This window comes from Desmodus rotundus, chromosome 1, assembly GCF_022682495.2.
Source record: "Desmodus rotundus isolate HL8 chromosome 1, HLdesRot8A.1, whole genome shotgun sequence".
In the NCBI taxonomy this organism is placed as follows: Eukaryota; Metazoa; Chordata; class Mammalia; order Chiroptera; family Phyllostomidae; genus Desmodus; species Desmodus rotundus.
In genome coordinates, this window is record NC_071387.1 from 38,405,313 (window position 1) to 38,418,336 (window position 13,024).

The following is a 13,024-nucleotide window of genomic DNA, read 5'->3' on the forward strand; positions in this document are numbered from 1 at the left end:
TTACTGACCTGACCCTAACTACTACCCTGCCTGAGTTACCCATTTCTTAATACACATGCAATAAAACCACACCTTTACTAATAGTCTGGAGTCCTTACTTTCAGGTTAATAGTTATTTTTAATGTGAGAGGCAGTGTGTCTTAGCAGATAAGGATATAGGCTGTAAGGAGGAGGTACTATGGGAGGGGGAACTGTTGAAAGGATTTCAGGAGATAAAGCACATAAGCCCCTTAGCACAGTTCCTGGCACAGGGGAACTATTAATAAATGAGAGCTATTTCAAAATGTTTTAATTCTTTTTTATATAATGTTAAAATGAATATATTCTTCAAAGCAAATAAAATAAGGCAAATAAATCTTAAGGAAAGATATAGACAAGATAAAACAAAACAACAGTCCTTGGCACCAATGGAAAATAAGGTTGTGTGTTTTTTATCAAAGAACTTTAGGGCACTGACTAGAATTTAAAGTAATGTTGATCTCATGCCCTTCTCCCCTCCCCCACAATGAAAAGAAGGGAAGGTGGCAAATAGAAGAATGAGTTAAAATTAACCACTGATCTAGAGGTTCTCTCTCTCTCTCCCTCTCCCTCTCTCCTACACACACACGTATAATCATGTAGTCTTTTTTTGTAAATAAAATACTAACCTTCCATTTTTTATTCATTTATCAAGTATGTATTAAACACCTAAAATGAAGAGGGTTGGAAGATTTGTAACTGAATGCTTTGAGGAAAAGAAAGAAGATTCAGAGACTCTGTTTCCAGGTCTCTAATTGTTTAAGGGGAGACAGGGCATAACTAAGTTTAATACAAGGTAGGAAATTATAATAGCTGTAAGAGAGGGTTAATCTAAGTGTAGTTGGGAGTTCTGAATGTGAAAATATTTCTTCTGGCTGGAAGGTTAGGGATGGCTTTGTGGAGAAGACCCATTTGAGCTGGGCCCTCCAGTGTGGGTAGGAATTATGTGACCATGGTTTGGGGAGGGCAGAGGAAAACAAAACATGGAAAAGATAAGAAAATAAGAAACTGTTTTGGTGGCTATGGAAGTGCACACAGTTCCCTTTAACTACTGTTAATGGGGCACAATATGAAACAGTTGGATCATAAGTATGGGCTGGTTCACAGAGGGTCTTTGACGTCAGGTTAAAGAACCTGGACTTTAATGCCATAGCATTGGGGGGCTTTAAAGGTTTGAGGAAGAAAGAAAAATCAGAACCATTCTGAGGAAAGGCAGTCTGATAGGACTGGGGAGATTTGGTTAGAAAAGGCAGACGCTGGTGTCTGGAGCCATTTGGATGAGATTGTGGCGGGCTGGGTGACAGGTACAGAAAGCTTCCGTACCTCTCAGACACAAGGCATTAATGTCTTGCATGCACAGAACTTATGAACTGGATGAATATGAGTAGGTTTTGGAAGAGAGAAACCAAAGTCTGTGGAAGTTTTGAGTTGTCAGCCACGGGAATTGTAGTTCCATTGGCAGAAATAGAAAACATTGAGGAGGAACGGGAGATGCTTTTGAAGGAAAGCTGGGATGGAGGAATTAAAGTGTTTCAGGACACTCAGGAAGAGTACATCTGCATTCAGAGTAGGCATTGGCAAACTACAGCACGTGGGCCAAGCTGGCCCACGGCCTGTTTGTGTAAATCAAGTGTTACTGTAACACAGCCGTGCTCACTCATGTACATGCTGTCAGTGCTGCATTTGCACCACAAGGTCAGAGTCCAGTAGCTGTGACAGACCCTGTGTGCCCCTTAAAGCCTAAAATATTTACCCTTTTGCCCTCCACCCTTCACTACCCTGTGTTTTAGACACTGTGGGAAGAATTAGAATCCGGAGAAGGACTGCTCAGACATTAGAACTAAAAGATAGAAGACTGTGTGTCAAGGAGGGGAAGGAGTGTTTCCAAAAACTGGAGGAATTGGCAATATTAAATCCAGTAACAGCATTTCCCAAAAGACATACAGAGAAAATACCATATTTTGCCATGTGTAATGCACACTTTTTTGCCCAAATTTTTGAGGGAAAAATAAGGATGCCTGTTATATATGGGTAGTACTAATTCCATATCTATATACATGTTTTTAATTCTTTTATTTGTGCTTAGGCATTAAAAGTGTGACTCTAGAAAGCAATAATGATATTCATATGCAAAATACACCCTGTAATATGATAATTGGTTTTGTTTCTAAATATAAATAAATAAAAATTTGAATGAAAAAATTAAAACAAAAGATTTTTTTTCCTGAAAGTTTGGGCTAAAAATGTGGTTGCACACCATACACAGGAATGTATTATACATGGCAAAATATGCTAAATTATAGGTATTTAAAGAGCTATCCATCTCCTTAGCTCATCCCAGTTTAGGCAGGACCTAGGATGACCAGAGCCTTCAGGACTTCAAGTAGGGTTTCTGGGTTTAGCAAGTAATTATACATGATACCCAGTTAAATTGGAATTTTAAATAAAAAACAAATCTATATATATATTTAATATAAATAAGTTCTATACAATTTTGGGGGATAAGTTTTTCTAAAAGAATTATTCTTTGTCTGAAATTCAACTTTGACTGGGTGTCCTATATTTTTTCTGGCAAAGGTAGCCATGATCACCCTCATCCAGAGCTTGCAGGGGACTGCCTGCCCGAGTGAGCTCTGATCACAAATCCGGTAGTCAGATCAGGTCGCCAGGGTTCTGGGCAAAATCGGGCATTTGCTATTGTCCTGGGATTCTCTGACCACTGCCAAGAGAGGGCTTTATCATCGATCAGCTGAAGGGATTTGCTCATTTCCACGAGCCTAAAGAGGGCACTGCAGGTCAGGGATGGGGCCTTCTGACTAGCAGAGCTGTCGGAGCCAGTCTTGAACCTCAGATTTCACAACAGATAACTGTTATCCTTTGTGCAGCTGCCGTTGGCATTTACTAACACCCAACTGAAGGACGCGATGACAGCTCTAATAATATGTGTGCAGTCTACAAATAAGAGCTTCACCATTATTTTCAATTATTTGGGAAGAATTATTTGATTTGGATACAAAATATTTCACCAGCTATTTTAACACTACTGATACCAATGAAAGAAAAGGAAAAGATACTTTAAAAAAATATTTTTTATTGCGTTATTTTCAATGATAGCACATTTTTGGATGGTTGTAAAATGCAGTTTAAAAATTTTTACATACATGTATGAACAAAGGTTTTCTTGGATGGGATTAACAAGTATTTGAAGAGCTTGCTATTAAAGTCTGATAAAATTATAAGTAGCCATTTGAAGCAAAGATCATGATAAAAGACGTGAAATCAAAAAGGTGAAATAAGCAAATCAAATTAAGCATGTTAACCTTTTTGAAAACATTGTTTGGAAGTTCCATATAAATCAGTTTTGAACACTGTCACAGGTTTGGTTCCGTAGAGACAGGCACTGGAGTGTGGTTTGGGGGAGGGGTATTTATTAGGTACCAGCCCCAGTGGAAGGCAGGGGTGGGAGCAGGACCGGGCAAAGGAGACCGTACTGTGATGAGTTCAAAGTCTGAGCCAGCACCCACCTTCTCCCCAGCTCCGGACCATTCAGGGCCTCTCAGAGTTGTTCCCTGTTGGCCAATATGGTTTTTCCCTTTGATTCTTGCCTTCATTGGTCATTAGATGTGGGTTGCCCAGGGACCAGTGTGCTCTTAAACAAGGCAAGGCAATCCCTGAAGGAGCCGTCGGCCAGCACTGTCTGATTCCGGTGGGGACAGACCTGTCCATGAAGAAGGATGGAGAAATGGCCCACCCTCTGCCCACCACAAATGCTACACTGGAAACTCTGCATTTCATTTTTATTTTCAGGTTGTTTTATATAAACAAAATGTAATGCATTTTTAAAATCATATCCACACAGAGGCTCCCAAATCCCCTGCAGTTTGTTCAGTGTGCTGTGCAAACACAGCCATTTCTTGCGTGCGCCAGTGATGCATGCAGAGCACTGTGTTCCACGGGGGTTCAGGGTAAAGGGCCTGGATCGTCTTAACTCTTATCCTTTCTGTGTCCTGCCGGAGGTGGGCACGGTGTGAAGTGCACACATTTGATCCCTGAGGAAAATGACTATGAAAGGGCCCTCTCTGTTTATTTTGGTGATACTCTGATACTTAAAAGCTACGAGCGACACATATATTCATGGCTTCCTCCTCATTTGGTGGTTCTTGGCGGTGACAAAAAACATTCACACAGATGAGTTTCATGTGAAAGCAAGAGGTTTCAAGTGTCACTCTTACTTGGTTTGTGTAACTCTGGCCTGCGACTATGTAGAGGGTTTTTCTTATCACCTGTGTTCAAGAATCTGACCCCTGGGTATTGAAGCAAAGGCTCAATTGTCTCCAGATCATAAATAATTATGTACTAAACTTCGATAAATATCAAAATCACTTGGAGGTGGGGAGACTTGCTGAAAGGGTTGGAACCTGTTCGAAGAAAGTCACCGGTGGCATCAATCACAGATGTCATCTACTCTCTTCACCCCTCCCCTGCCCAGATTTCTAAATCAGAACCTCCAGGAAGAAACCTGCATTTTAAACAAATGTCCAGGTTTGGAAAACACGGACCTAGTGTGGCATTTAAAGTCTTTTATAGTCTTTCTCATCCTGTTGTTCCGGCCTGATTTCCTACCGTTTGCCTTTCTGCGTTCAGGTGCTCTAGCAAGTCAAGCTGTTCTCCATGCAGAGCCTCAGGGGCTGGAGCCGGGCCTCCCGCCACCTGACAGGCAGGGGAAGGGACAGGAATTCTGGTCTTCCCTCCAGCCACTCAGGTCCTGGGGACTTCTGCACAGGGCAAGATGGGGTTTCTGTTTTCCCGAGGAGTCCTCAACTGGTGTGTTTCCATGAGGGTGTTCTTTTTAGACTGTCTTTTTATTTTTAATAAAGAATTTTGTATTATAGTTCTGGGTTTGAGTAGTGTTAACAGATCGGTGTGTGCTGTTTGAATTGCCCTTCACCTGCTTTTTATTTTTTAGCCCATTTCAGGACTTTGCTAACTTTTCAAGTTTCCTGAATCTAGTATCGTTCCTATATTTTCTGAAAAATTCATTTGTTACTTTCTCATTTTTATCCTTAATATTTTATCCTATTAATATTAGTTCCTTTTTTTATTTTGCCATTTTATCCTCTATCACTTGTATTAATAGCTCATTTAATTTATAATTCAAAGCCACTTTTTGTTTTTAATTTCTTACTTTGAAATCTAGGTTTATTTTTATAAATTTATATAATTCCTACTTTGAACTGACTTTTAATTTTATGTCTATGTTATTATAAACATTTAATTTTTGTCAGTCATTCTTTAATATTCATGTTTTATATTTTAAAATATTTACTGTTTTTAAGGACTTTCTTGCTTGTTTTAGATGCATATTTACATTTTACACTTTAAAGTATTTATTGTTTTTAAAGGTTTTGTTACCAGTTTTTGTTCATGTTAATTGATTTTAAATTTATGAGTACATTTCTTTATTATGTGATTTTTATTCTTATCTATTGCATACTTTTAAAAATACCCATTGCATACATTTAGTAGGATTTTCATTAGATTTTTGTTGTTTTGGGGTTAGTCCTCGATTTTTGCATGTTGGCTGCTAAGAATGGATGCAGTGGGGGAAGCTTATCACAAATAGGGGGATACCAGGTGCTCTGAGATTGTCACTTGTGGCATTCACCCAATGTGCTCCAACGTTACAAAGTTAGACCCCCTACACCTTGTTTACTCTTGAACAATGAGAAGATGTACATTAGAAGACTCCCAACATCAATGATGATTTCCTCTGGAGAAATGGCACAGTTGTTCCATGAGAATGTTGTTGCTTTCCTTTGGCCGTGTCCCCTACTTGATCCTCCAAGCCTCTTACAAAATCCGCGCTCTAGCAGTTAGGGTTGGACTCTGCTTCATTCTACTTTCCTGATGGTCCCGACACTGCTCACTTGCTGACTGAACCATGAGTCTTACCCTACTGCATTTAACTTGAGCCCCAAGGTCAGCAGACACCTGCACTGTGGGGACTGGTGTAATGTATGCTACACTCTTGAATCTGGGCGAGGATGATTTACCAGGTGGGGCATGAGGCATGTCAAACACCTTCGACAGTTAAGGTTTTAGTTTAGCCAATGGCTGCATTGTTCTAGAGCCTGCAAATGCCTTGAACGGGACCTAAGTTTCCTCTCTTCCAGTATTGCCAGAAGAAGTGTGAAAGTCCAAGCTTTTCTGATGGGCTTAATATTTGGTCTGATACAAAGCTGAAGAAATGCTTTGTATCTTTTTTAAGGTTTGAGATACTTTTCTTCTCTGTAATTTAAGTGGCGAGCCAAAACCTTTGAGGAGGTGTAGCTCATTGGCTGCCTGGTTGTCTGTCTGGTGGCGTGAAGAGAGCTTGTTTCTCCCAGGTCTGATTTTGTTCTGCTGGGTGATGGGTTTCGACATATTAATTCTTTTTGAGTCACATGCTTTCTGCTTGGATATCAGTTTTCATTTTGCAAATCTTGTGTTAACTTCAGTTTTTCAAAGCATAGTTAATTCTGTCTAGGGACCTATGGCCAAGATTGACAATAAAGTTGCTAGAGCTCTGTGTGGAACGATGATTGGGAAACGGCCTGATGGCTCTCCTGCAGAGCAGGAGTTAGTCAGCTTTTTCAGTGAAGAGTCAGGTAGCAAACATTTTAATTTTTGCAGGCCATGAAGTCTGTTGCAGCGATTTAACTCTGCCCTTAAAGCAAAAAGCAGCAACTGCAGACAATATATGAATGAATGGGTATTTCTGTCAACATAACTTTATTTACAAAAACAGTCAATGTGTGGATCAGGCCAGCTGGTTGTGTTTTGTTTCGGCATAGTTTGCTAAGCCCTGACACAGACCATTTCCTCAGGGAAAGATGTGCCAACTAATTAGAAACTTTTGCACAACTCTGGAGGATTAACGATGGCAACAAATTCTTGCTACTCCTGTCACTGAGAGGTAGAGACGCATCAATCTAGGCTGGCCTTATGTCTTACTTGTCCACTGGAATGAGGTAGAAGTGAAATTTTTGTGTCTTTGGAAGCTAGTTCTTAGGAATCTTTATAGCTTCTACCTGGGCTTCTTGGGAACATTCTGTGAGCCCCGCGCCACCATATGAGAAGTCCAACCACTGTGACACTGTAACATAGGTCCATTTCCTTACTTCGGTCAGTGCCTTCAGAAGGGCATTCTTTGACCAGTGTATCTACCCTACGGTAGGGGAAAAAAACATTTTTGCTTTACTCTCCTCAGTTCTCTAGCTGGGCCATGCAAATTAGATTGAGGAAAGACAGATTCACAGGAAAAGAGCAATGTGAACTTCATGTGATGTTAATTTTTAACTTGACACGAGGGCGTTCTTAGAAAGGAAATGATGATACAAAGAAGCATGTGGGCTCGAGAGCTTGTACACCAGTTTCAGCAAAGTGATAATTTGTGAAGCTGTGACAAGACAAAGGAAAAGGGTTGTAGGTTTCTGAGGGTGGCAAACTTTGGAAAAGTGAATATATGGAGGAAACTAAAGGAAGATAAGGGTCATTTTGGTGAGTTTTGTTTGTACAGACCCATCTCTGTGCCGGTGCCAATCTCTGTCCTATATGGTTTCTGATAGATTTATCCTGATATTTTTTTGTCAAACTCAAATGGTTTTTATTTTATGAGCATTTGGAATGGCTGTCTTACACTATAGATATTTGTCCTGCAACCTTACCATGGCATGGATATTTTCTGCTATAAGATTATATTCTATGGAGAACCTGGTTGTTAAAAATTATTCATAGATCTATGCTAAGTTGGGGGAAATTTAAATCATTATCAAAAATTAATTTTCTCATTTGTGTGTAAAAATATGAAATCATTATAATTCCAGTGGCGTTATCAGTTTCAATAAAAATCATTATTGAGATTATTTTAAATTCATTAACAAAGGGAAATTTATTATGAAGATAGGCTGGTCTTAGCCATACTGAAAGTAATTTACTCATGCTTTTATTCTCTAATTAGAATTTTAACCAATGCAGGCCGCATAGAGAAAGCATTATCAAGAAAATAAAAGGGGTAGAAAACATAATGTTAATCTCTGAGTGAAAATATTAAACATAATCTGAAATAAATGAGATTTTGAATATTCTGAAATTTAACTAAAATGAAATATTAAAAATCATTTTTATTGTGCAACACTTTGAGACTGACTTCCCCCTCCCCTGGCAGCATGTGGTGCATAGCTAGAAGTAAGAAAACACTCGAAGGAGAACTCTTGGCCATGAGACCTTTACTGATAATGCTTCGGGCTGAATTCAGAATTTTGGGGGGCTGGAAAATAGATGATGCTCATGAACTTCCTCATTGAGAACATTTTGGCAGTGGTCGTTCATCATCGGTCCGTCAGTATACAAATGTAAGTGAGCCACTGTTTGCCTGGAGAACCCAGAGCTTGCTAGAATATTTGAATACACACACACAAAAAAAAAATTAAAGGAGGTACTCGAGGAGTTTATAAGCTTTTTGAGGACATAGAAACAAATGAAAAAGTCTGGGGAGGGTGGCAGGGTAAGGAAAAGCCCCAAAAATTCATAGAAATGAATTGACATTTAAACTGAAGGACTGTAGGAAGCTATCTTTTGGAATAGGTAGAGGGGGGAAGAGAAAATATTTTAGGAATGGTATTAGAAAAGCATAGGAAGCAACTAGATATTGTTTATATCTCGTTTTATTTCACATAGTGTTGAACAAAGCTCATAAGAACAACCATAATATGGTGTTTTTTGGAAAAACTATGAAATTTGTGAAAATTAAAATGTGGATAAAATAATAGATAGATGCAAGTTTGATGTTAGAACACAGAATACTGCCAAATGCAATCCAACATCTATTCACAGGGAAATCAGCCAACCATCCAAAAATAATCCAATAAACAAACAAATAGATAAAGACTTTGAATGTTTGCAGTAGTTGTCCAAAAAGCTCTGCACCAAAGTTCCTCCACTTCGCTTTTTACGAAAACCTTCAGATGCATGCTGTGCAGTAGGGTAGCCACTTGCCACATGTGGCTGCTGAATACTTGAATGTGGATAGTCTGAATGTGCTCTAGGGTGAAGTCCACACTGTTCTGAAGGCTGAGTATGGGAATGTAAAATATCTCGTTATCAGTTTTATGCCGATTACATGTTGAAATAATAACATTTGGGATAATTGACTTAAAATACATTACTAAAAATAATTTCAACTATTTTACTTTTAAAGTGGCTAACAGAAAATTGAACATTTCTTATTTATCTTGTATCATGCTTCTAAACACTGCTGCTTTAGATTCTCTCATGACTTGTTTAATCCTTACTCTTCACACAATTCTAAGGTGAGTGTAGTATATAGAGATCCCCCAGCATTAAAGTAATCAAAGAAGAAGACGGCATTAGGATAGGCATACTGTGGGGAATCTGGTAGAGGCTGCCATGTTGGTGGGAGTGAGAATTTACTCTTTGGAGAAGTTTGTGATCATACAATGAGATAAAATCTAAAGATTTGAGGGCACTGTGTTAGCTATTGCCACATTAAAGTTACATAAGAACCCTAAATCCAGTGACTTCTAAAATTAAGCATTTGTTTTTCACTGATACATCTGTTTGTTGGTTCGGGTTCAGCTGCCTTAAGTGTCTTTGACTTCAAGCTATAGGTTGGTTAAAGGCTTTCTCCTTATTTCTCTTATTCTCATTGGACTGGTGATTGAGTCTTTCTCTTTTGATGGCAAGACCTGGAGTGCAAGGGACCATGTTGAGCTGCACAAGTACATTTCAAACCTATGCTTGCAAAATGTCTACTAATTGGCCAAAGCAGAGCTTACCACTGAGAGTCAAGGGCTAGGGAAGTGCTTTCTCCACCATGAGGCCATGGCAAACCCACATATGCATATCCTCCAGTGAAAGCCTGAGACAAAGAACATAATCCACCACGGGCACCTCCAAAGCAGCACACAAACAAGAAACTCATACTTGGGAAGTGAAAGGGGAAATACAAAATTATTAAAAAATAGATACCAAAACAAGCTTAAAAGAAAATTCTAGAGCCATTTAGCATAAACATAAACACTTAAATGCCTCAGAAGTATCTGAAACTTTACAAGAGTACTTTCTATTCATATTGTTCTTATTCAGGTGTTTAGTAGGCTCAGCACTGTAGTAGATCATGTAACTAAGACCTAATCAACTAATATATCATATTTTCATATGAACCAGTGTCAGCCCAACAAACCCAACAAAAATTTAAAAAACAGAAAAAGACTAAGTGCAAGAACTCCAATACCTGGCATGAAAACAAAAGGAACAAAATGTTCAGAATCAATACAGAGTTGACATATGCCCCAACGGAATAAGGGGTGTGGATATTGCTCCAGCTGTGTCTTCGCCATCTTCGGTGGGTATCTCCATTCGCTGTAAAGACTGCAGCTCCTAGCTGTCAACAGTTGAATAGCTGGAGATGGAAAGGCAGCCAACCAGAAGGGACATGTTGAACTAGATCACACTCTCAGGAGCTTCTGAGCAGCATCTTCTGTTATTGTAGGACCCAGCCTGGGATGCTAACTATGGTCCAGCAGATGAGGGTCACAGGGAGGACTGAGGTGTGGGGAATGATGGTCATGGCCTTGGACTGGGCTGTGGCAGGGGCCACGGCTGGTGCAGCTATTGTCTCCAACTCTTTCATCCAGCGCGCCAAGAGTTTAGGCTATTTATTTCAGTCTCCTATTGAGATAATTGTGAAGAAGTTGGTCAGTTCCTTACCATTCTCCCACTTTCTGTATCTGTTCACCTCTGGAATGATCCACTGTGTACTTTCCACTCTCCGAGTCAAAAGCTAGGAGCCTCTGTGTGTGCAAACCAAACTCCCAGGAGCCAGGGTGACTCCATTGGCTTTATACACTGACACACCATCCTGACCTGCTGGATGAAAGGAACCCTGTGTATTTCTCTGGTTTAATGTCAAGCAGTTGCTGTTTAATCAAGTCCCCACATCCCTCGGTGTAGTATTCTGTCCTTTCCAAACATTTGTGGCCTTTATCTCCTCTCTCAGGACATTCATAAATATGGCCTTATCGCTGCTGCTGTCATATAAAAGATAATTCTTTTCATCCACCTGGCCTTGACTCATACACCATGGTTGTTTATTAGAAGTAATGTTTATATCATAGAGAATACAGTGAGCACTGCCCTGTGCCCAGAGACAGGCCACTGCCCAGGGACAGTCTGGCAGCACAGCCAGGCCCAGCAGGTCAAGATTGAACTTGAAGTGTGTGGTTTGCACCATAGCAAGCAGCAGTTCACAGCCAGGGCAGTGGACGCCATCCTTCCTGGCATCCCTGGGCTGCCAATCGCCGTTTCAGATTTTTGAGCTAAGAATCTGTGAAATGGTAGAGGCATAACCTTACCTCCCATTTGCCAGAGATGGCCCAAACTTGGATCACTCTTAGACCACCTCGGGTTTCAGATTTTTAATTGCATGGTATTAGAATAAAGACAGTCCCTTTATTTCTTTGATTTGTGGCATGAGTGAAATGAAAACCTTTCCATGCACTAGAAACTGGGAACTCATAGAAAAATATTAGGTTTTGGTGTCTCCTAGTCCCACTATGATGTTATAGAAATACTGAGGTCCATTTCTATGATGCTGGGAAAAAAAAAAAAACTGGCTGTTTTCTCCTTTGTTTTCCTTTCCGTCCTCTGTTGTTGTCTAGCAACCTGCACTGTGAAGAAAATGAGGCACTGTACTCTAATGCAGTAATAAGAGAAAAAGTTTGGCCACAGGAAGGGAAGAACCTGCCCTCCCCATGCCTGGGGTCACCCACTCCCACTCCACGCATCCATCTACTTTTCCTACAGATATGCTACCCTCTGTCTTTACCCCTCACTGTATCCATTTTTATCAGACTGTTCTTTTTTTCTATTTCTCTTTTTAAAGATAGAGCCACTATTTTACTCTGGTCATGCATGCAAGGCCAAAGTTGCGAAATCTTAAAACCAAAAAGGTGTTATTTTTTGGCGTTAAACCCAATGCAACTGTGGAAATGCTTACCCTTTAAACATTAATAAGGGAACAATAGAGACGAAAACCCAGGCAACAACTTAAGGTCAGAGTTGGTTAAGCATTGTATTTTTAAAGACATAGTGAGCTGTTGTTGGTTGAGCTTAGAGAGACATTGGGTTCTTCTGGGACTTGCCTCTAGACACTCTGGAATTTTAGCTTAGCACTTTTTTTTATACCATTGTTTAGTATTTTGAGAAATGATGGTTGAAGGAAGGAAAGGGAGTGGGCATGAAAGCCTGACTGAATGTGACTGAGACTAACAGGAAAAGGACTGCCACAGACATGACTTCGCGCAGCCTCTGAGACTTGTTCTCACACAGACAGGTGCTTCTTTCTGACTTATTGATTGATTGATTTAACTTAGGTACAATAAATTTCACTCCCTCAGTGCACAGATCTATAAGTTTGGACAAATGCAGAACTGTGAAACTATCCCCATGATCTAGACACAGAACCACTCCTCCATCCCCCAAGTTCCCTGGTGCTGTCCTTTGATGACCAGTCCTTCTCCACCCCACCACTTGTAATCACCGATCTGTTCTCTGTCCTGACAGTTTTGCCTTTCTAAAATGTCATATAAATATAATTGTAACGTATGTAACATTTTGAATCTAGCCTTTTTCACTTAACGTAGTATATTTGAGTTTCATATATTTATGTCATATATGTCATATATTTTAGTATATAATAGTTTATTTTTTGGTAGAAGCATTCCAGTGAGTTGAGTATTCCCCACATCGTGTATTCATTCACCAGTTGAAGAATATTTATTTAGGTGGTTTTTAGTGTTTGCAATTATGACTAAACCTGCCATAAGCATTTACATACAGGTTTTTGTGTAAATATCAGTTTTCTTTCCTCTTGGATAAAATATCTAGAAGTGGAATTGCTAGTTTATTAGATTTATTTTGCGGCTGTAACTAATGACTACAAACT

At 39.7% G+C, this 13,024-nt stretch overlaps 1 pseudogene; it reads right to left on the minus strand.

Moving 5' to 3' along the window:
• Nucleotides 1–10,741: 10,741 nt before the first annotated feature.
• On the minus strand, nucleotides 10,742–11,311 carry LOC112304417 (UL16-binding protein 3-like; annotated as a pseudogene).
• Between the last annotated feature and the right edge of the window lie 1,713 nt (nucleotides 11,312–13,024).